The 16999-nt window shown below is 44.7% G+C and overlaps 31 non-coding genes across 31 annotated transcripts; all 31 read right to left on the reverse strand.

Annotated features, from left to right (window-relative positions):
• Nucleotides 1–214: 214 nt before the first annotated feature.
• On the reverse strand, nt 215–329 carry LOC128321441 (U5 spliceosomal RNA). The gene has a single exon (XR_008305036.1). It is a non-coding gene; the product is annotated as a U5 spliceosomal RNA (small nuclear RNA).
• Nucleotides 330–942: 613 nt separating this feature from the next.
• LOC128321581 (U2 spliceosomal RNA) lies at nt 943–1133 on the reverse strand. The gene has a single exon (XR_008305175.1). It is a non-coding gene; the product is annotated as a U2 spliceosomal RNA (small nuclear RNA).
• Nucleotides 1134–1313: 180 nt separating this feature from the next.
• On the reverse strand, nt 1314–1428 carry LOC128321442 (U5 spliceosomal RNA). Its single transcript, XR_008305037.1, has one exon. It is a non-coding gene; the product is annotated as a U5 spliceosomal RNA (small nuclear RNA).
• Nucleotides 1429–2055: 627 nt separating this feature from the next.
• On the reverse strand, nt 2056–2246 carry LOC128321593 (U2 spliceosomal RNA). The gene has a single exon (XR_008305187.1). It is a non-coding gene; the product is annotated as a U2 spliceosomal RNA (small nuclear RNA).
• A 179-nt stretch (nt 2247–2425) lies between these two features.
• On the reverse strand, nt 2426–2540 carry LOC128321443 (U5 spliceosomal RNA). Its single transcript, XR_008305039.1, has one exon. It is a non-coding gene; the product is annotated as a U5 spliceosomal RNA (small nuclear RNA).
• Nucleotides 2541–3150: 610 nt separating this feature from the next.
• Nucleotides 3151–3341, reverse strand: LOC128321599 (U2 spliceosomal RNA). Its single transcript, XR_008305192.1, has one exon. It is a non-coding gene; the product is annotated as a U2 spliceosomal RNA (small nuclear RNA).
• Nucleotides 3342–3521: 180 nt separating this feature from the next.
• LOC128321583 (U5 spliceosomal RNA) lies at nt 3522–3636 on the reverse strand. Its single transcript, XR_008305178.1, has one exon. It is a non-coding gene; the product is annotated as a U5 spliceosomal RNA (small nuclear RNA).
• Nucleotides 3637–4262: 626 nt separating this feature from the next.
• LOC128321601 (U2 spliceosomal RNA) lies at nt 4263–4453 on the reverse strand. The gene has a single exon (XR_008305195.1). It is a non-coding gene; the product is annotated as a U2 spliceosomal RNA (small nuclear RNA).
• A 180-nt stretch (nt 4454–4633) lies between these two features.
• On the reverse strand, nt 4634–4748 carry LOC128321444 (U5 spliceosomal RNA). The gene has a single exon (XR_008305040.1). It is a non-coding gene; the product is annotated as a U5 spliceosomal RNA (small nuclear RNA).
• Nucleotides 4749–5374: 626 nt separating this feature from the next.
• On the reverse strand, nt 5375–5565 carry LOC128321602 (U2 spliceosomal RNA). The gene has a single exon (XR_008305196.1). It is a non-coding gene; the product is annotated as a U2 spliceosomal RNA (small nuclear RNA).
• Nucleotides 5566–5745: 180 nt separating this feature from the next.
• Nucleotides 5746–5860, reverse strand: LOC128321445 (U5 spliceosomal RNA). The gene has a single exon (XR_008305041.1). It is a non-coding gene; the product is annotated as a U5 spliceosomal RNA (small nuclear RNA).
• A 610-nt stretch (nt 5861–6470) lies between these two features.
• On the reverse strand, nt 6471–6661 carry LOC128321603 (U2 spliceosomal RNA). The gene has a single exon (XR_008305197.1). It is a non-coding gene; the product is annotated as a U2 spliceosomal RNA (small nuclear RNA).
• A 180-nt stretch (nt 6662–6841) lies between these two features.
• On the reverse strand, nt 6842–6956 carry LOC128321446 (U5 spliceosomal RNA). Its single transcript, XR_008305042.1, has one exon. It is a non-coding gene; the product is annotated as a U5 spliceosomal RNA (small nuclear RNA).
• Nucleotides 6957–7584: 628 nt separating this feature from the next.
• Nucleotides 7585–7775, reverse strand: LOC128321604 (U2 spliceosomal RNA). The gene has a single exon (XR_008305198.1). It is a non-coding gene; the product is annotated as a U2 spliceosomal RNA (small nuclear RNA).
• A 180-nt stretch (nt 7776–7955) lies between these two features.
• On the reverse strand, nt 7956–8070 carry LOC128321447 (U5 spliceosomal RNA). Its single transcript, XR_008305043.1, has one exon. It is a non-coding gene; the product is annotated as a U5 spliceosomal RNA (small nuclear RNA).
• A 612-nt stretch (nt 8071–8682) lies between these two features.
• Nucleotides 8683–8873, reverse strand: LOC128321606 (U2 spliceosomal RNA). Its single transcript, XR_008305199.1, has one exon. It is a non-coding gene; the product is annotated as a U2 spliceosomal RNA (small nuclear RNA).
• Nucleotides 8874–9053: 180 nt separating this feature from the next.
• Nucleotides 9054–9168, reverse strand: LOC128321449 (U5 spliceosomal RNA). The gene has a single exon (XR_008305044.1). It is a non-coding gene; the product is annotated as a U5 spliceosomal RNA (small nuclear RNA).
• Nucleotides 9169–9778: 610 nt separating this feature from the next.
• Nucleotides 9779–9969, reverse strand: LOC128321607 (U2 spliceosomal RNA). Its single transcript, XR_008305200.1, has one exon. It is a non-coding gene; the product is annotated as a U2 spliceosomal RNA (small nuclear RNA).
• Nucleotides 9970–10149: 180 nt separating this feature from the next.
• LOC128321584 (U5 spliceosomal RNA) lies at nt 10150–10264 on the reverse strand. Its single transcript, XR_008305179.1, has one exon. It is a non-coding gene; the product is annotated as a U5 spliceosomal RNA (small nuclear RNA).
• Nucleotides 10265–10879: 615 nt separating this feature from the next.
• LOC128321608 (U2 spliceosomal RNA) lies at nt 10880–11070 on the reverse strand. The gene has a single exon (XR_008305201.1). It is a non-coding gene; the product is annotated as a U2 spliceosomal RNA (small nuclear RNA).
• A 180-nt stretch (nt 11071–11250) lies between these two features.
• Nucleotides 11251–11365, reverse strand: LOC128321451 (U5 spliceosomal RNA). Its single transcript, XR_008305046.1, has one exon. It is a non-coding gene; the product is annotated as a U5 spliceosomal RNA (small nuclear RNA).
• A 615-nt stretch (nt 11366–11980) lies between these two features.
• On the reverse strand, nt 11981–12171 carry LOC128321609 (U2 spliceosomal RNA). The gene has a single exon (XR_008305202.1). It is a non-coding gene; the product is annotated as a U2 spliceosomal RNA (small nuclear RNA).
• A 180-nt stretch (nt 12172–12351) lies between these two features.
• Nucleotides 12352–12466, reverse strand: LOC128321452 (U5 spliceosomal RNA). Its single transcript, XR_008305047.1, has one exon. It is a non-coding gene; the product is annotated as a U5 spliceosomal RNA (small nuclear RNA).
• A 611-nt stretch (nt 12467–13077) lies between these two features.
• Nucleotides 13078–13268, reverse strand: LOC128321610 (U2 spliceosomal RNA). Its single transcript, XR_008305203.1, has one exon. It is a non-coding gene; the product is annotated as a U2 spliceosomal RNA (small nuclear RNA).
• A 180-nt stretch (nt 13269–13448) lies between these two features.
• On the reverse strand, nt 13449–13563 carry LOC128321453 (U5 spliceosomal RNA). Its single transcript, XR_008305048.1, has one exon. It is a non-coding gene; the product is annotated as a U5 spliceosomal RNA (small nuclear RNA).
• Nucleotides 13564–14189: 626 nt separating this feature from the next.
• Nucleotides 14190–14380, reverse strand: LOC128321611 (U2 spliceosomal RNA). Its single transcript, XR_008305205.1, has one exon. It is a non-coding gene; the product is annotated as a U2 spliceosomal RNA (small nuclear RNA).
• Nucleotides 14381–14560: 180 nt separating this feature from the next.
• Nucleotides 14561–14675, reverse strand: LOC128321454 (U5 spliceosomal RNA). The gene has a single exon (XR_008305050.1). It is a non-coding gene; the product is annotated as a U5 spliceosomal RNA (small nuclear RNA).
• A 611-nt stretch (nt 14676–15286) lies between these two features.
• LOC128321613 (U2 spliceosomal RNA) lies at nt 15287–15477 on the reverse strand. The gene has a single exon (XR_008305207.1). It is a non-coding gene; the product is annotated as a U2 spliceosomal RNA (small nuclear RNA).
• Nucleotides 15478–15657: 180 nt separating this feature from the next.
• LOC128321455 (U5 spliceosomal RNA) lies at nt 15658–15772 on the reverse strand. The gene has a single exon (XR_008305051.1). It is a non-coding gene; the product is annotated as a U5 spliceosomal RNA (small nuclear RNA).
• A 626-nt stretch (nt 15773–16398) lies between these two features.
• On the reverse strand, nt 16399–16589 carry LOC128321614 (U2 spliceosomal RNA). Its single transcript, XR_008305208.1, has one exon. It is a non-coding gene; the product is annotated as a U2 spliceosomal RNA (small nuclear RNA).
• Nucleotides 16590–16769: 180 nt separating this feature from the next.
• LOC128321456 (U5 spliceosomal RNA) lies at nt 16770–16884 on the reverse strand. Its single transcript, XR_008305052.1, has one exon. It is a non-coding gene; the product is annotated as a U5 spliceosomal RNA (small nuclear RNA).
• Nucleotides 16885–16999: the final 115 nt, after the last annotated feature.

Genomic DNA, 16999 nt, shown 5'->3' on the forward strand with positions numbered 1-16999 from the left:
ACACTTGATCTTAGCCAAAAGGCCGAGAAGCGATAACCTGTTCTTTCCTCTGGCCTGAAGAACACCCCACAGTAAAGCGGTGACTCCAGAATGGTAGCCAGACTCCACCCCCAACAGATACCTGTCAATCTCTTTTGTCAGACACATATACATGTTAGGCAGACTCCACCCCTAACAGATAGCTGTCAATCTTTTTTTTGCCAGACACAGGTACAGCTTTGCTACAGCAAAGCCCACAAAAATAAGTTGAACTCATCAACGTTCCTCTCCACGGAAATCTTTAGTAAAAGGCGAAAGATTTATGCGTGAATGAAGAGAAACCTGAGCTATACGGGGAGTAGGACCAGGCCTCTGAAACACTTCTGGAAGTCTAGAAGACTGGCCTAGGGTGAGGTGGCTTGCGCCGGCCTCGTGCACCTTGATTGCTAAACAGGCAGAGCTGAAGCTATAGGTGTAGGATTTGTTTACATTTAGCAATGGGCTATAGTTTGTATTAAAACCTGTTATGCTCCCTCCTTTCTCACTAAGCACAGATGAAACATTTGCAAATTACATGTTTTTTTTTTTTTTTTTTTTTTTTTTTTTTTAAGTACCATAAGGCACTTTGCTCTTTTTCTTCTGTGGGAGCTATAAAAGATGTCAGGCTGGAGGTGGGGTGCTCAAGTCACCTTACACTGAGCCAGATTACTAGTTCCCAATCACTTATAGAGACAGCCATTACCCACCCACTCAGTCAGTGTTTAAGCCATCCTAGAACTGTCTGTGGGGTTGGAGTGGCTTCCCTTACTTCTTTCTAGCCACTCCTATGGTTCTGGTCTTTGTGGTGGCCCCAAAGAAGGAGCCGATATGAACAATGACTAGCCAGAGATGTGGCTGCCCCTCCCCAAAGAAAAAAAAAACCCCAGTCTTTTTCTTTCTTTCTTTCTTTCTTTGAACCTTTTCAGAAGGTGCACCGTTCCTGGAGGTACTGCAATACCAGGTCGATGCGTGGAGCGGACGGAGCAAGCCCCTCTTCCAGCTCCCTGCTCTAAAAATCCGTTTAATATAGAGTCCTCGAATGGAGGACGTATCAGATATTAAACTGATAAGAACAGATACTACACTTGATCTTAGCCAAAAGGCCGAGAAGCGATAACCTGTTCTTTCCTCTGGCCTGAAGAACACCCCACAGTAAAGCGGTGACTCCAGAATGGTAGCCAGACTCCACCCCCAACAGATACCTGTCAATCTCTTTTGTCAGACACATATACATGTTAGGCAGACTCCACCCCTAACAGATAGCTGTCAATCTTTTTTTTGCCAGACACAGGTACAGCTTTGCTACAGCAAAGCCCACAAAAATAAGTTGAACTCATCAACGTTCCTCTCCACGGAAATCTTTAGTAAAAGGCGAAAGATTTATGCGTGAATGAAGAGAAACCTGAGCTATACGGGGAGTAGGACCAGGCCTCTGAAACACTTCTGGAAGTCTAGAAGACTGGCCTAGGGTGAGGTGGCTTGCGCCGGCCTCGTGCACCTTGATTGCTAAACAGGCAGAGCTGAAGCTATAGGTGTAGGATTTGTTTACATTTAGCAATGGGCTATAGTTTGTATTAAAACCTGTTATGCTCCCTCCTTTCTCACTAAGCACAGATGAAACATTTGCAAATTACATGTTTTTTTTTTTTTTTTTTTTTTTGTTTTTTTTTAAGTACCATAAGGCACTTTGCTCTTTTTCTTCTGTGGGAGCTATAAAAGATGTCAGGCTGGAGGTGGGGTGCTCAAGTCACCTTACACTGAGCCAGATTACTAGTTCCCAATCACTTATAGAGACAGCCATTACCCACCCACTCAGTCAGTGTTTAAGCCATCCTAGAACTGTCTGTGGGGTTGGAGTGGCTTCCCTTACTTCTTTCTAGCCACTCCTATGGTTCTGGTCTTTGTGGTGGCCCCAAAGAAGGAGCCGATATGAACAATGACTAGCCAGAGATGTGGCTGCCCCTCCCCAAAGAAAAAAAAAACCCCAGTCTTTTTCTTTCTTTCTTTCTTTCTTTCTTTCTTTCTTTGAACCTTTTCAGAAGGTGCACCGTTCCTGGAGGTACTGCAATACCAGGTCGATGCGTGGAGCGGACGGAGCAAGCCCCTCTTCCAGCTCCCTGCTCTAAAAATCCGTTTAATATAGAGTCCTCGAATGGAGGACGTATCAGATATTAAACTGATAAGAACAGATACTACACTTGATCTTAGCCAAAAGGCCGAGAAGCGATAACCTGTTCTTTCCTCTGGCCTGAAGAACACCCCACAGTAAAGCGGTGACTCCAGAATGGTAGCCAGACTCCACCCCCAACAGATACCTGTCAATCTCTTTTGTCAGACACATATACATGTTAGGCAGACTCCACCCCTAACAGATAGCTGTCAATCTTTTTTTGCCAGACACAGGTACAGCTTTGCTACAGCAAAGCCCACAAAAATAAGTTGAACTCATCAACGTTCCTCTCCACGGAAATCTTTAGTAAAAGGCGAAAGATTTATGCGTGAATGAAGAGAAACCTGAGCTATACGGGGAGTAGGACCAGGCCTCTGAAACACTTCTGGAAGTCTAGAAGACTGGCCTAGGGTGAGGTGGCTTGCGCCGGCCTCGTGCACCTTGATTGCTAAACAGGCAGAGCTGAAGCTATAGGTGTAGGATTTGTTTACATTTAGCAATGGGCTATAGTTTGTATTAAAACCTGTTATGCTCCCTCCTTTCTCACTAAGCACAGATGAAACATTTGCAAATTACATGTTTTTTTTTTTTTTTTTTTTTTTTTTTTTAAGTACCATAAGGCACTTTGCTCTTTTTCTTCTGTGGGAGCTATAAAAGATGTCAGGCTGGAGGTGGGGTGCTCAAGTCACCTTACACTGAGCCAGATTACTAGTTCCCAATCACTTATAGAGACAGCCATTACCCACCCACTCAGTCAGTGTTTAAGCCATCCTAGAACTGTCTGTGGGGTTGGAGTGGCTTCCCTTACTTCTTTCTAGCCACTCCTATGGTTCTGGTCTTTGTGGTGGCCCCAAAGAAGGAGCCGATATGAACAATGACTAGCCAGAGATGTGGCTGCCCCTCCCCAAAGAAAAAAAAACCCCAGTCTTTTTCTTTCTTTCTTTCTTTCTTTGAACCTTTTCAGAAGGTGCACCGTTCCTGGAGGTACTGCAATACCAGGTCGATGCGTGGAGCGGACGGAGCAAGCCCCTCTTCCAGCTCCCTGCTCTAAAAATCCGTTTAATATAGAGTCCTCGAATGGAGGACGTATCAGATATTAAACTGATAAGAACAGATACTACACTTGATCTTAGCCAAAAGGCCGAGAAGCGATAACCTGTTCTTTCCTCTGGCCTGAAGAACACCCCACAGTAAAGCGGTGACTCCAGAATGGTAGCCAGACTCCACCCCCAACAGATACCTGTCAATCTCTTTTGTCAGACACATATACATGTTAGGCAGACTCCACCCCTAACAGATAGCTGTCAATCTTTTTTTTGCCAGACACAGGTACAGCTTTGCTACAGCAAAGCCCACAAAAATAAGTTGAACTCATCAACGTTCCTCTCCACTGAAATCTTTAGTAAAAGGCGAAAGATTTATGCGTGAATGAAGAGAAACCTGAGCTATACGGGGAGTAGGACCAGGCCTCTGAAACACTTCTGGAAGTCTAGAAGACTGGCCTAGGGTGAGGTGGCTTGCGCCGGCCTCGTGCACCTTGATTGCTAAACAGGCAGAGCTGAAGCTATAGGTGTAGGATTTGTTTACATTTAGCAATGGGCTATAGTTTGTATTAAAACCTGTTATGCTCCCTCCTTTCTCACTAAGCACAGATGAAACATTTGCAAATTACATGTTTTTTTTTTTTTTTTTTTTTTTGTTTTTTTTTAAGTACCATAAGGCACTTTGCTCTTTTTCTTCTGTGGGAGCTATAAAAGATGTCAGGCTGGAGGTGGGGTGCTCAAGTCACCTTACACTGAGCCAGATTACTAGTTCCCAATCACTTATAGAGACAGCCATTACCCACCCACTCAGTCAGTGTTTAAGCCATCCTAGAACTGTCTGTGGGGTTGGAGTGGCTTCCCTTACTTCTTTCTAGCCACTCCTATGGTTCTGGTCTTTGTGGTGGCCCCAAAGAAGGAGCCGATATGAACAATGACTAGCCAGAGATGTGGCTGCCCCTCCCCAAAGAAAAAAAAACCCCAGTCTTTTTCTTTCTTTCTTTCTTTCTTTCTTTCTTTCTTTGAACCTTTTCAGAAGGTGCACCGTTCCTGGAGGTACTGCAATACCAGGTCGATGCGTGGAGCGGACGGAGCAAGCCCCTCTTCCAGCTCCCTGCTCTAAAAATCCGTTTAATATAGAGTCCTCGAATGGAGGACGTATCAGATATTAAACTGATAAGAACAGATACTACACTTGATCTTAGCCAAAAGGCCGAGAAGCGATAACCTGTTCTTTCCTCTGGCCTGAAGAACACCCCACAGTAAAGCGGTGACTCCAGAATGGTAGCCAGACTCCACCCCCAACAGATACCTGTCAATCTCTTTTGTCAGACACATATACATGTTAGGCAGACTCCACCCCTAACAGATAGCTGTCAATCTTTTTTTTGCCAGACACAGGTACAGCTTTGCTACAGCAAAGCCCACAAAAATAAGTTGAACTCATCAACGTTCCTCTCCACGGAAATCTTTAGTAAAAGGCGAAAGATTTATGCGTGAATGAAGAGAAACCTGAGCTATACGGGGAGTAGGACCAGGCCTCTGAAACACTTCTGGAAGTCTAGAAGACTGGCCTAGGGTGAGGTGGCTTGCGCCGGCCTCGTGCACCTTGATTGCTAAACAGGCAGAGCTGAAGCTATAGGTGTAGGATTTGTTTACATTTAGCAATGGGCTATAGTTTGTATTAAAACCTGTTATGCTCCCTCCTTTCTCACTAAGCACAGATGAAACATTTGCAAATTACATGTTTTTTTTTTTTTTTTTTTTTTTTTTTTTTTTTAAGTACCATAAGGCACTTTGCTCTTTTTCTTCTGTGGGAGCTATAAAAGATGTCAGGCTGGAGGTGGGGTGCTCAAGTCACCTTACACTGAGCCAGATTACTAGTTCCCAATCACTTATAGAGACAGCCATTACCCACCCACTCAGTCAGTGTTTAAGCCATCCTAGAACTGTCTGTGGGGTTGGAGTGGCTTCCCTTACTTCTTTCTAGCCACTCCTATGGTTCTGGTCTTTGTGGTGGCCCCAAAGAAGGAGCCGATATGAACAATGACTAGCCAGAGATGTGGCTGCCCCTCCCCAAAGAAAAAAAAACCCCAGTCTTTTTCTTTCTTTCTTTCTTTCTTTCTTTCTTTCTTTGAACCTTTTCAGAAGGTGCACCGTTCCTGGAGGTACTGCAATACCAGGTCGATGCGTGGAGCGGACGGAGCAAGCCCCTCTTCCAGCTCCCTGCTCTAAAAATCCGTTTAATATAGAGTCCTCGAATGGAGGACGTATCAGATATTAAACTGATAAGAACAGATACTACACTTGATCTTAGCCAAAAGGCCGAGAAGCGATAACCTGTTCTTTCCTCTGGCCTGAAGAACACCCCACAGTAAAGCGGTGACTCCAGAATGGTAGCCAGACTCCACCCCCAACAGATACCTGTCAATCTCTTTTGTCAGACACATATACATGTTAGGCAGACTCCACCCCTAACAGATAGCTGTCAATCTTTTTTTTGCCAGACACAGGTACAGCTTTGCTACAGCAAAGCCCACAAAAATAAGTTGAACTCATCAACGTTCCTCTCCACGGAAATCTTTAGTAAAAGGCGAAAGATTTATGCGTGAATGAAGAGAAACCTGAGCTATACGGGGAGTAGGACCAGGCCTCTGAAACACTTCTGGAAGTCTAGAAGACTGGCCTAGGGTGAGGTGGCTTGCGCCGGCCTCGTGCACCTTGATTGCTAAACAGGCAGAGCTGAAGCTATAGGTGTAGGATTTGTTTACATTTAGCAATGGGCTATAGTTTGTATTAAAACCTGTTATGCTCCCTCCTTTCTCACTAAGCACAGATGAAACATTTGCAAATTACATGTTTTTTTTTTTTTTTTTTTTTTTTTTTTTAAGTACCATAAGGCACTTTGCTCTTTTTCTTCTGTGGGAGCTATAAAAGATGTCAGGCTGGAGGTGGGGTGCTCAAGTCACCTTACACTGAGCCAGATTACTAGTTCCCAATCACTTATAGAGACAGCCATTACCCACCCACTCAGTCAGTGTTTAAGCCATCCTAGAACTGTCTGTGGGGTTGGAGTGGCTTCCCTTACTTCTTTCTAGCCACTCCTATGGTTCTGGTCTTTGTGGTGGCCCCAAAGAAGGAGCCGATATGAACAATGACTAGCCAGAGATGTGGCTGCCCCTCCCCAAAGAAAAAAAAACCCCAGTCTTTTTCTTTCTTTCTTTCTTTCTTTGAACCTTTTCAGAAGGTGCACCGTTCCTGGAGGTACTGCAATACCAGGTCGATGCGTGGAGCGGACGGAGCAAGCCCCTCTTCCAGCTCCCTGCTCTAAAAATCCGTTTAATATAGAGTCCTCGAATGGAGGACGTATCAGATATTAAACTGATAAGAACAGATACTACACTTGATCTTAGCCAAAAGGCCGAGAAGCGATAACCTGTTCTTTCCTCTGGCCTGAAGAACACCCCACAGTAAAGCGGTGACTCCAGAATGGTAGCCAGACTCCACCCCCAACAGATACCTGTCAATCTCTTTTGTCAGACACATATACATGTTAGGCAGACTCCACCCCTAACAGATAGCTGTCAATCTTTTTTTTGCCAGACACAGGTACAGCTTTGCTACAGCAAAGCCCACAAAAATAAGTTGAACTCATCAACGTTCCTCTCCACGGAAATCTTTAGTAAAAGGCGAAAGATTTATGCGTGAATGAAGAGAAACCTGAGCTATACGGGGAGTAGGACCAGGCCTCTGAAACACTTCTGGAAGTCTAGAAGACTGGCCTAGGGTGAGGTGGCTTGCGCCGGCCTCGTGCACCTTGATTGCTAAACAGGCAGAGCTGAAGCTATAGGTGTAGGATTTGTTTACATTTAGCAATGGGCTATAGTTTGTATTAAAACCTGTTATGCTCCCTCCTTTCTCACTAAGCACAGATGAAACATTTGCAAATTACATGTTTTTTTTTTTTTTTTTTTTTTTTTGTTTTTTTTTAAGTACCATAAGGCACTTTGCTCTTTTTCTTCTGTGGGAGCTATAAAAGATGTCAGGCTGGAGGTGGGGTGCTCAAGTCACCTTACACTGAGCCAGATTACTAGTTCCCAATCACTTATAGAGACAGCCATTACCCACCCACTCAGTCAGTGTTTAAGCCATCCTAGAACTGTCTGTGGGGTTGGAGTGGCTTCCCTTACTTCTTTCTAGCCACTCCTATGGTTCTGGTCTTTGTGGTGGCCCCAAAGAAGGAGCCGATATGAACAATGACTAGCCAGAGATGTGGCTGCCCCTCCCCAAAGAAAAAAAAACCCCAGTCTTTTTCTTTCTTTCTTTCTTTCTTTCTTTCTTTCTTTGAACCTTTTCAGAAGGTGCACCGTTCCTGGAGGTACTGCAATACCAGGTCGATGCGTGGAGCGGACGGAGCAAGCCCCTCTTCCAGCTCCCTGCTCTAAAAATCCGTTTAATATAGAGTCCTCGAATGGAGGACGTATCAGATATTAAACTGATAAGAACAGATACTACACTTGATCTTAGCCAAAAGGCCGAGAAGCGATAACCTGTTCTTTCCTCTGGCCTGAAGAACACCCCACAGTAAAGCGGTGACTCCAGAATGGTAGCCAGACTCCACCCCCAACAGATACCTGTCAATCTCTTTTGTCAGACACATATACATGTTAGGCAGACTCCACCCCTAACAGATAGCTGTCAATCTTTTTTTTGCCAGACACAGGTACAGCTTTGCTACAGCAAAGCCCACAAAAATAAGTTGAACTCATCAACGTTCCTCTCCACGGAAATCTTTAGTAAAAGGCGAAAGATTTATGCGTGAATGAAGAGAAACCTGAGCTATACGGGGAGTAGGACCAGGCCTCTGAAACACTTCTGGAAGTCTAGAAGACTGGCCTAGGGTGAGGTGGCTTGCGCCGGCCTCGTGCACCTTGATTGCTAAACAGGCAGAGCTGAAGCTATAGGTGTAGGATTTGTTTACATTTAGCAATGGGCTATAGTTTGTATTAAAACCTGTTATGCTCCCTCCTTTCTCACTAAGCACAGATGAAACATTTGCAAATTACATGTTTTTTTTTTTTTTTTTTTTTTTTTTTTTTTAAGTACCATAAGGCACTTTGCTCTTTTTCTTCTGTGGGAGCTATAAAAGATGTCAGGCTGGAGGTGGGGTGCTCAAGTCACCTTACACTGAGCCAGATTACTAGTTCCCAATCACTTATAGAGACAGCCATTACCCACCCACTCAGTCAGTGTTTAAGCCATCCTAGAACTGTCTGTGGGGTTGGAGTGGCTTCCCTTACTTCTTTCTAGCCACTCCTATGGTTCTGGTCTTTGTGGTGGCCCCAAAGAAGGAGCCGATATGAACAATGACTAGCCAGAGATGTGGCTGCCCCTCCCCAAAGAAAAAAAAACCCCAGTCTTTTTCTTTCTTTCTTTCTTTCTTTGAACCTTTTCAGAAGGTGCACCGTTCCTGGAGGTACTGCAATACCAGGTCGATGCGTGGAGCGGACGGAGCAAGCCCCTCTTCCAGCTCCCTGCTCTAAAAATCCGTTTAATATAGAGTCCTCGAATGGAGGACGTATCAGATATTAAACTGATAAGAACAGATACTACACTTGATCTTAGCCAAAAGGCCGAGAAGCGATAACCTGTTCTTTCCTCTGGCCTGAAGAACACCCCACAGTAAAGCGGTGACTCCAGAATGGTAGCCAGACTCCACCCCCAACAGATACCTGTCAATCTCTTTTGTCAGACACATATACATGTTAGGCAGACTCCACCCCTAACAGATAGCTGTCAATCTTTTTTTTGCCAGACACAGGTACAGCTTTGCTACAGCAAAGCCCACAAAAATAAGTTGAACTCATCAACGTTCCTCTCCACGGAAATCTTTAGTAAAAGGCGAAAGATTTATGCGTGAATGAAGAGAAACCTGAGCTATACGGGGAGTAGGACCAGGCCTCTGAAACACTTCTGGAAGTCTAGAAGACTGGCCTAGGGTGAGGTGGCTTGCGCCGGCCTCGTGCACCTTGATTGCTAAACAGGCAGAGCTGAAGCTATAGGTGTAGGATTTGTTTACATTTAGCAATGGGCTATAGTTTGTATTAAAACCTGTTATGCTCCCTCCTTTCTCACTAAGCACAGATGAAACATTTGCAAATTACATGTTTTTTTTTTTTTTTTTTTTTTTTTTTTTAAGTACCATAAGGCACTTTGCTCTTTTTCTTCTGTGGGAGCTATAAAAGATGTCAGGCTGGAGGTGGGGTGCTCAAGTCACCTTACACTGAGCCAGATTACTAGTTCCCAATCACTTATAGAGACAGCCATTACCCACCCACTCAGTCAGTGTTTAAGCCATCCTAGAACTGTCTGTGGGGTTGGAGTGGCTTCCCTTACTTCTTTCTAGCCACTCCTATGGTTCTGGTCTTTGTGGTGGCCCCAAAGAAGGAGCCGATATGAACAATGACTAGCCAGAGATGTGGCTGCCCCTCCCCAAAGAAAAAAAAACCCCAGTCTTTTTCTTTCTTTCTTTCTTTCTTTGAACCTTTTCAGAAGGTGCACCGTTCCTGGAGGTACTGCAATACCAGGTCGATGCGTGGAGCGGACGGAGCAAGCCCCTCTTCCAGCTCCCTGCTCTAAAAATCCGTTTAATATAGAGTCCTCGAATGGAGGACGTATCAGATATTAAACTGATAAGAACAGATACTACACTTGATCTTAGCCAAAAGGCCGAGAAGCGATAACCTGTTCTTTCCTCTGGCCTGAAGAACACCCCACAGTAAAGCGGTGACTCCAGAATGGTAGCCAGACTCCACCCCCAACAGATACCTGTCAATCTCTTTTGTCAGACACATATACATGTTAGGCAGACTCCACCCCTAACAGATAGCTGTCAATCTTTTTTTTGCCAGACACAGGTACAGCTTTGCTACAGCAAAGCCCACAAAAATAAGTTGAACTCATCAACGTTCCTCTCCACTGAAATCTTTAGTAAAAGGCGAAAGATTTATGCGTGAATGAAGAGAAACCTGAGCTATACGGGGAGTAGGACCAGGCCTCTGAAACACTTCTGGAAGTCTAGAAGACTGGCCTAGGGTGAGGTGGCTTGCGCCGGCCTCGTGCACCTTGATTGCTAAACAGGCAGAGCTGAAGCTATAGGTGTAGGATTTGTTTACATTTAGCAATGGGCTATAGTTTGTATTAAAACCTGTTATGCTCCCTCCTTTCTCACTAAGCACAGATGAAACATTTGCAAATTACATGTTTTTTTTTTTTTTTTTTTTTTTTGTTTTTTTTTAAGTACCATAAGGCACTTTGCTCTTTTTCTTCTGTGGGAGCTATAAAAGATGTCAGGCTGGAGGTGGGGTGCTCAAGTCACCTTACACTGAGCCAGATTACTAGTTCCCAATCACTTATAGAGACAGCCATTACCCACCCACTCAGTCAGTGTTTAAGCCATCCTAGAACTGTCTGTGGGGTTGGAGTGGCTTCCCTTACTTCTTTCTAGCCACTCCTATGGTTCTGGTCTTTGTGGTGGCCCCAAAGAAGGAGCCGATATGAACAATGACTAGCCAGAGATGTGGCTGCCCCTCCCCAAAGAAAAAAAAACCCCAGTCTTTTTCTTTCTTTCTTTCTTTCTTTGAACCTTTTCAGAAGGTGCACCGTTCCTGGAGGTACTGCAATACCAGGTCGATGCGTGGAGCGGACGGAGCAAGCCCCTCTTCCAGCTCCCTGCTCTAAAAATCCGTTTAATATAGAGTCCTCGAATGGAGGACGTATCAGATATTAAACTGATAAGAACAGATACTACACTTGATCTTAGCCAAAAGGCCGAGAAGCGATAACCTGTTCTTTCCTCTGGCCTGAAGAACACCCCACAGTAAAGCGGTGACTCCAGAATGGTAGCCAGACTCCACCCCCAACAGATACCTGTCAATCTCTTTTGTCAGACACATATACATGTTAGGCAGACTCCACCCCTAACAGATAGCTGTCAATCTTTTTTTTGCCAGACACAGGTACAGCTTTGCTACAGCAAAGCCCACAAAAATAAGTTGAACTCATCAACGTTCCTCTCCACGGAAATCTTTAGTAAAAGGCGAAAGATTTATGCGTGAATGAAGAGAAACCTGAGCTATACGGGGAGTAGGACCAGGCCTCTGAAACACTTCTGGAAGTCTAGAAGACTGGCCTAGGGTGAGGTGGCTTGCGCCGGCCTCGTGCACCTTGATTGCTAAACAGGCAGAGCTGAAGCTATAGGTGTAGGATTTGTTTACATTTAGCAATGGGCTATAGTTTGTATTAAAACCTGTTATGCTCCCTCCTTTCTCACTAAGCACAGATGAAACATTTGCAAATTACATGTTTTTTTTTTTTTTTTTTTTTTTTGTTTTTTTTTAAGTACCATAAGGCACTTTGCTCTTTTTCTTCTGTGGGAGCTATAAAAGATGTCAGGCTGGAGGTGGGGTGCTCAAGTCACCTTACACTGAGCCAGATTACTAGTTCCCAATCACTTATAGAGACAGCCATTACCCACCCACTCAGTCAGTGTTTAAGCCATCCTAGAACTGTCTGTGGGGTTGGAGTGGCTTCCCTTACTTCTTTCTAGCCACTCCTATGGTTCTGGTCTTTGTGGTGGCCCCAAAGAAGGAGCCGATATGAACAATGACTAGCCAGAGATGTGGCTGCCCCTCCCCAAAGAAAAAAAAACCCCAGTCTTTTTCTTTCTTTCTTTCTTTCTTTGAACCTTTTCAGAAGGTGCACCGTTCCTGGAGGTACTGCAATACCAGGTCGATGCGTGGAGCGGACGGAGCAAGCCCCTCTTCCAGCTCCCTGCTCTAAAAATCCGTTTAATATAGAGTCCTCGAATGGAGGACGTATCAGATATTAAACTGATAAGAACAGATACTACACTTGATCTTAGCCAAAAGGCCGAGAAGCGATAACCTGTTCTTTCCTCTGGCCTGAAGAACACCCCACAGTAAAGCGGTGACTCCAGAATGGTAGCCAGACTCCACCCCCAACAGATACCTGTCAATCTCTTTTGTCAGACACATATACATGTTAGGCAGACTCCACCCCTAACAGATAGCTGTCAATCTTTTTTTTGCCAGACACAGGTACAGCTTTGCTACAGCAAAGCCCACAAAAATAAGTTGAACTCATCAACGTTCCTCTCCACGGAAATCTTTAGTAAAAGGCGAAAGATTTATGCGTGAATGAAGAGAAACCTGAGCTATACGGGGAGTAGGACCAGGCCTCTGAAACACTTCTGGAAGTCTAGAAGACTGGCCTAGGGTGAGGTGGCTTGCGCCGGCCTCGTGCACCTTGATTGCTAAACAGGCAGAGCTGAAGCTATAGGTGTAGGATTTGTTTACATTTAGCAATGGGCTATAGTTTGTATTAAAACCTGTTATGCTCCCTCCTTTCTCACTAAGCACAGATGAAACATTTGCAAATTACATGTTTTTTTTTTTTTTTTTTTTTTTTTTTTTTAAGTACCATAAGGCACTTTGCTCTTTTTCTTCTGTGGGAGCTATAAAAGATGTCAGGCTGGAGGTGGGGTGCTCAAGTCACCTTACACTGAGCCAGATTACTAGTTCCCAATCACTTATAGAGACAGCCATTACCCACCCACTCAGTCAGTGTTTAAGCCATCCTAGAACTGTCTGTGGGGTTGGAGTGGCTTCCCTTACTTCTTTCTAGCCACTCCTATGGTTCTGGTCTTTGTGGTGGCCCCAAAGAAGGAGCCGATATGAACAATGACTAGCCAGAGATGTGGCTGCCCCTCCCCAAAGAAAAAAAAACCCCAGTCTTTTTCTTTCTTTCTTTCTTTCTTTGAACCTTTTCAGAAGGTGCACCGTTCCTGGAGGTACTGCAATACCAGGTCGATGCGTGGAGCGGACGGAGCAAGCCCCTCTTCCAGCTCCCTGCTCTAAAAATCCGTTTAATATAGAGTCCTCGAATGGAGGACGTATCAGATATTAAACTGATAAGAACAGATACTACACTTGATCTTAGCCAAAAGGCCGAGAAGCGATAACCTGTTCTTTCCTCTGGCCTGAAGAACACCCCACAGTAAAGCGGTGACTCCAGAATGGTAGCCAGACTCCACCCCCAACAGATACCTGTCAATCTCTTTTGTCAGACACATATACATGTTAGGCAGACTCCACCCCTAACAGATAGCTGTCAATCTTTTTTTTGCCAGACACAGGTACAGCTTTGCTACAGCAAAGCCCACAAAAATAAGTTGAACTCATCAACGTTCCTCTCCACGGAAATCTTTAGTAAAAGGCGAAAGATTTATGCGTGAATGAAGAGAAACCTGAGCTATACGGGGAGTAGGACCAGGCCTCTGAAACACTTCTGGAAGTCTAGAAGACTGGCCTAGGGTGAGGTGGCTTGCGCCGGCCTCGTGCACCTTGATTGCTAAACAGGCAGAGCTGAAGCTATAGGTGTAGGATTTGTTTACATTTAGCAATGGGCTATAGTTTGTATTAAAACCTGTTATGCTCCCTCCTTTCTCACTAAGCACAGATGAAACATTTGCAAATTACATGTTTTTTTTTTTTTTTTTTTTTTTTTTTTTTTTTAAGTACCATAAGGCACTTTGCTCTTTTTCTTCTGTGGGAGCTATAAAAGATGTCAGGCTGGAGGTGGGGTGCTCAAGTCACCTTACACTGAGCCAGATTACTAGTTCCCAATCACTTATAGAGACAGCCATTACCCACCCACTCAGTCAGTGTTTAAGCCATCCTAGAACTGTCTGTGGGGTTGGAGTGGCTTCCCTTACTTCTTTCTAGCCACTCCTATGGTTCTGGTCTTTGTGGTGGCCCCAAAGAAGGAGCCGATATGAACAATGACTAGCCAGAGATGTGGCTGCCCCTCCCCAAAGAAAAAAAAACCCCAGTCTTTTTCTTTCTTTCTTTCTTTCTTTCTTTCTTTCTTTGAACCTTTTCAGAAGGTGCACCGTTCCTGGAGGTACTGCAATACCAGGTCGATGCGTGGAGCGGACGGAGCAAGCCCCTCTTCCAGCTCCCTGCTCTAAAAATCCGTTTAATATAGAGTCCTCGAATGGAGGACGTATCAGATATTAAACTGATAAGAACAGATACTACACTTGATCTTAGCCAAAAGGCCGAGAAGCGATAACCTGTTCTTTCCTCTGGCCTGAAGAACACCCCACAGTAAAGCGGTGACTCCAGAATGGTAGCCAGACTCCACCCCCAACAGATACCTGTCAATCTCTTTTGTCAGACACATATACATGTTAGGCAGACTCCACCCCTAACAGATAGCTGTCAATCTTTTTTTTGCCAGACACAGGTACAGCTTTGCTACAGCAAAGCCCACAAAAATAAGTTGAACTCATCAACGTTCCTCTCCACGGAAATCTTTAGTAAAAGGCGAAAGATTTATGCGTGAATGAAGAGAAACCTGAGCTATACGGGGAGTAGGACCAGGCCTCTGAAACACTTCTGGAAGTCTAGAAGACTGGCCTAGGGTGAGGTGGCTTGCGCCGGCCTCGTGCACCTTGATTGCTAAACAGGCAGAGCTGAAGCTATAGGTGTAGGATTTGTTTACATTTAGCAATGGGCTATAGTTTGTATTAAAACCTGTTATGCTCCCTCCTTTCTCACTAAGCACAGATGAAACATTTGCAAATTACATGTTTTTTTTTTTTTTTTTTTTTTTTTTTTTTAAGTACCATAAGGCACTTTGCTCTTTTTCTTCTGTGGGAGCTATAAAAGATGTCAGGCTGGAGGTGGGGTGCTCAAGTCACCTTACACTGAGCCAGATTACTAGTTCCCAATCACTTATAGAGACAGCCATTACCCACCCACTCAGTCAGTGTTTAAGCCATCCTAGAACTGTCTGTGGGGTTGGAGTGGCTTCCCTTACTTCTTTCTAGCCACTCCTATGGTTCTGGTCTTTGTGGTGGCCCCAAAGAAGGAGCCGATATGAACAATGACTAGCCAGAGATGTGGCTGCCCCTCCCCAAAGAAAAAAAAACCCCAGTCTTTTTCTTTCTTTCTTTCTTTCTTTGAACCTTTTCAGAAGGTGCACCGTTCCTGGAGGTACTGCAATACCAGGTCGATGCGTGGAGCGGACGGAGCAAGCCCCTCTTCCAGCTCCCTGCTCTAAAAATCCGTTTAATATAGAGTCCTCGAATGGAGGACGTATCAGATATTAAACTGATAAGAACAGATACTACACTTGATCTTAGCCAAAAGGCCGAGAAGCGATAACCTGTTCTTTCCTCTGGCCTGAAGAACACCCCACAGTAAAGCGGTGACTCCAGAATGGTAGCCAGACTCCACCCCCAACAGATACCTGTCAATCTCTTTTGTCAGACACATATACATGTTAGGCAGACTCCACCCCTAACAGATAGCTGTCAATCTTTTTTTTGCCAGACACAGGTACAGCTTTGCTACAGCAAAGCCCACAAAAATAAGTTGAACTCATCAACGTTCCTCTCCACGGAAATCTTTAGTAAAAGGCGAAAGATTTATGCGTGAATGAAGAGAAACCTGAGCTATACGGGGAGTAGGACCAGGCCTCTGAAACACTTCTGGAAGTCTAGAAGACTGGCCTAGGGTGAGGTGGCTTGCGCCGGCCTCGTGCACCTTGATTGCTAAACAGGCAGAGCTGAAGCTATAGGTGTAGGATTTGTTTACATTTAGCAATGGGCTATAGTTTGTATTAAAACCTGTTATGCTCCCTCCTTTCTCACTAAGCACAGATGAAACATTTGCAAATTACATGTTTTTTTTTTTTTTTTTTTTTTTTTTTTTTTTTAAGTACCATAAGGCACTTTGCTCTTTTTCTTCTGTGGGAGCTATAAAAGATGTCAGGCTGGAGGTGGGGTGCTCAAGTCACCTTACACTGAGCCAGATTACTAGTTCCCAATCACTTATAGAGACAGCCATTACCCACCCACTCAGTCAGTGTTTAAGCCATCCTAGAACTGTCTGTGGGGTTGGAGTGGCTTCCCTTACTTCTTTCTAGCCACTCCTATGGTTCTGGTCTTTGTGGTGGCCCCAAAGAAGGAGCCGATATGAACAATGACTAGCCAGAGATGTGGCTGCCCCTCCCCAAAGAAAAAAAAACCCCAGTCTTTTTCTTTCTTTCTTTCTTTCTTTCTTTCTTTCTTTGAACCTTTTCAGAAGGTGCACCGTTCCTGGAGGTACTGCAATACCAGGTCGATGCGTGGAGCGGACGGAGCAAGCCCCTCTTCCAGCTCCCTGCTCTAAAAATCCGTTTAATATAGAGTCCTCGAATGGAGGACGTATCAGATATTAAACTGATAAGAACAGATACTACACTTGATCTTAGCCAAAAGGCCGAGAAGCGATAACCTGTTCTTTCCTCTGGCCTGAAGAACACCCCACAGTAAAGCGGTGACTCCAGAATGGTAGCCAGACTCCACCCCCAACAGATACCTGTCAATCTCTTTTGTCAGACACATATACATGTTAGGCAGACTCCACCCCTAACAGATAGCTGTCAATCTTTTTTTTGCCAGACACAGGTACAGCTTTGCTACAGCAAAGCCCACAAAAATAAGTTGAACTCATCAACGTTCCTCTCCACGGAAATCTTTAGTAAAAGGCGAAAGATTTATGCGTGAATGAAGAGAAACCTGAGCTATACGGGGAGTAGGACCAGGCCTCTGAAACACTTCTGGAAGTCTAGAAGACTGGCCTAGGGTGAGGTGGCTTGCGCCGGCCTCGTGCACCTTGATTGCTAAACAGGCAGAGCTGAA

The sequence above is a fragment of the Pangasianodon hypophthalmus genome, chromosome 18, assembly GCF_027358585.1.
Source record: "Pangasianodon hypophthalmus isolate fPanHyp1 chromosome 18, fPanHyp1.pri, whole genome shotgun sequence".
In the NCBI taxonomy this organism is placed as follows: Eukaryota; Metazoa; Chordata; class Actinopteri; order Siluriformes; family Pangasiidae; genus Pangasianodon; species Pangasianodon hypophthalmus.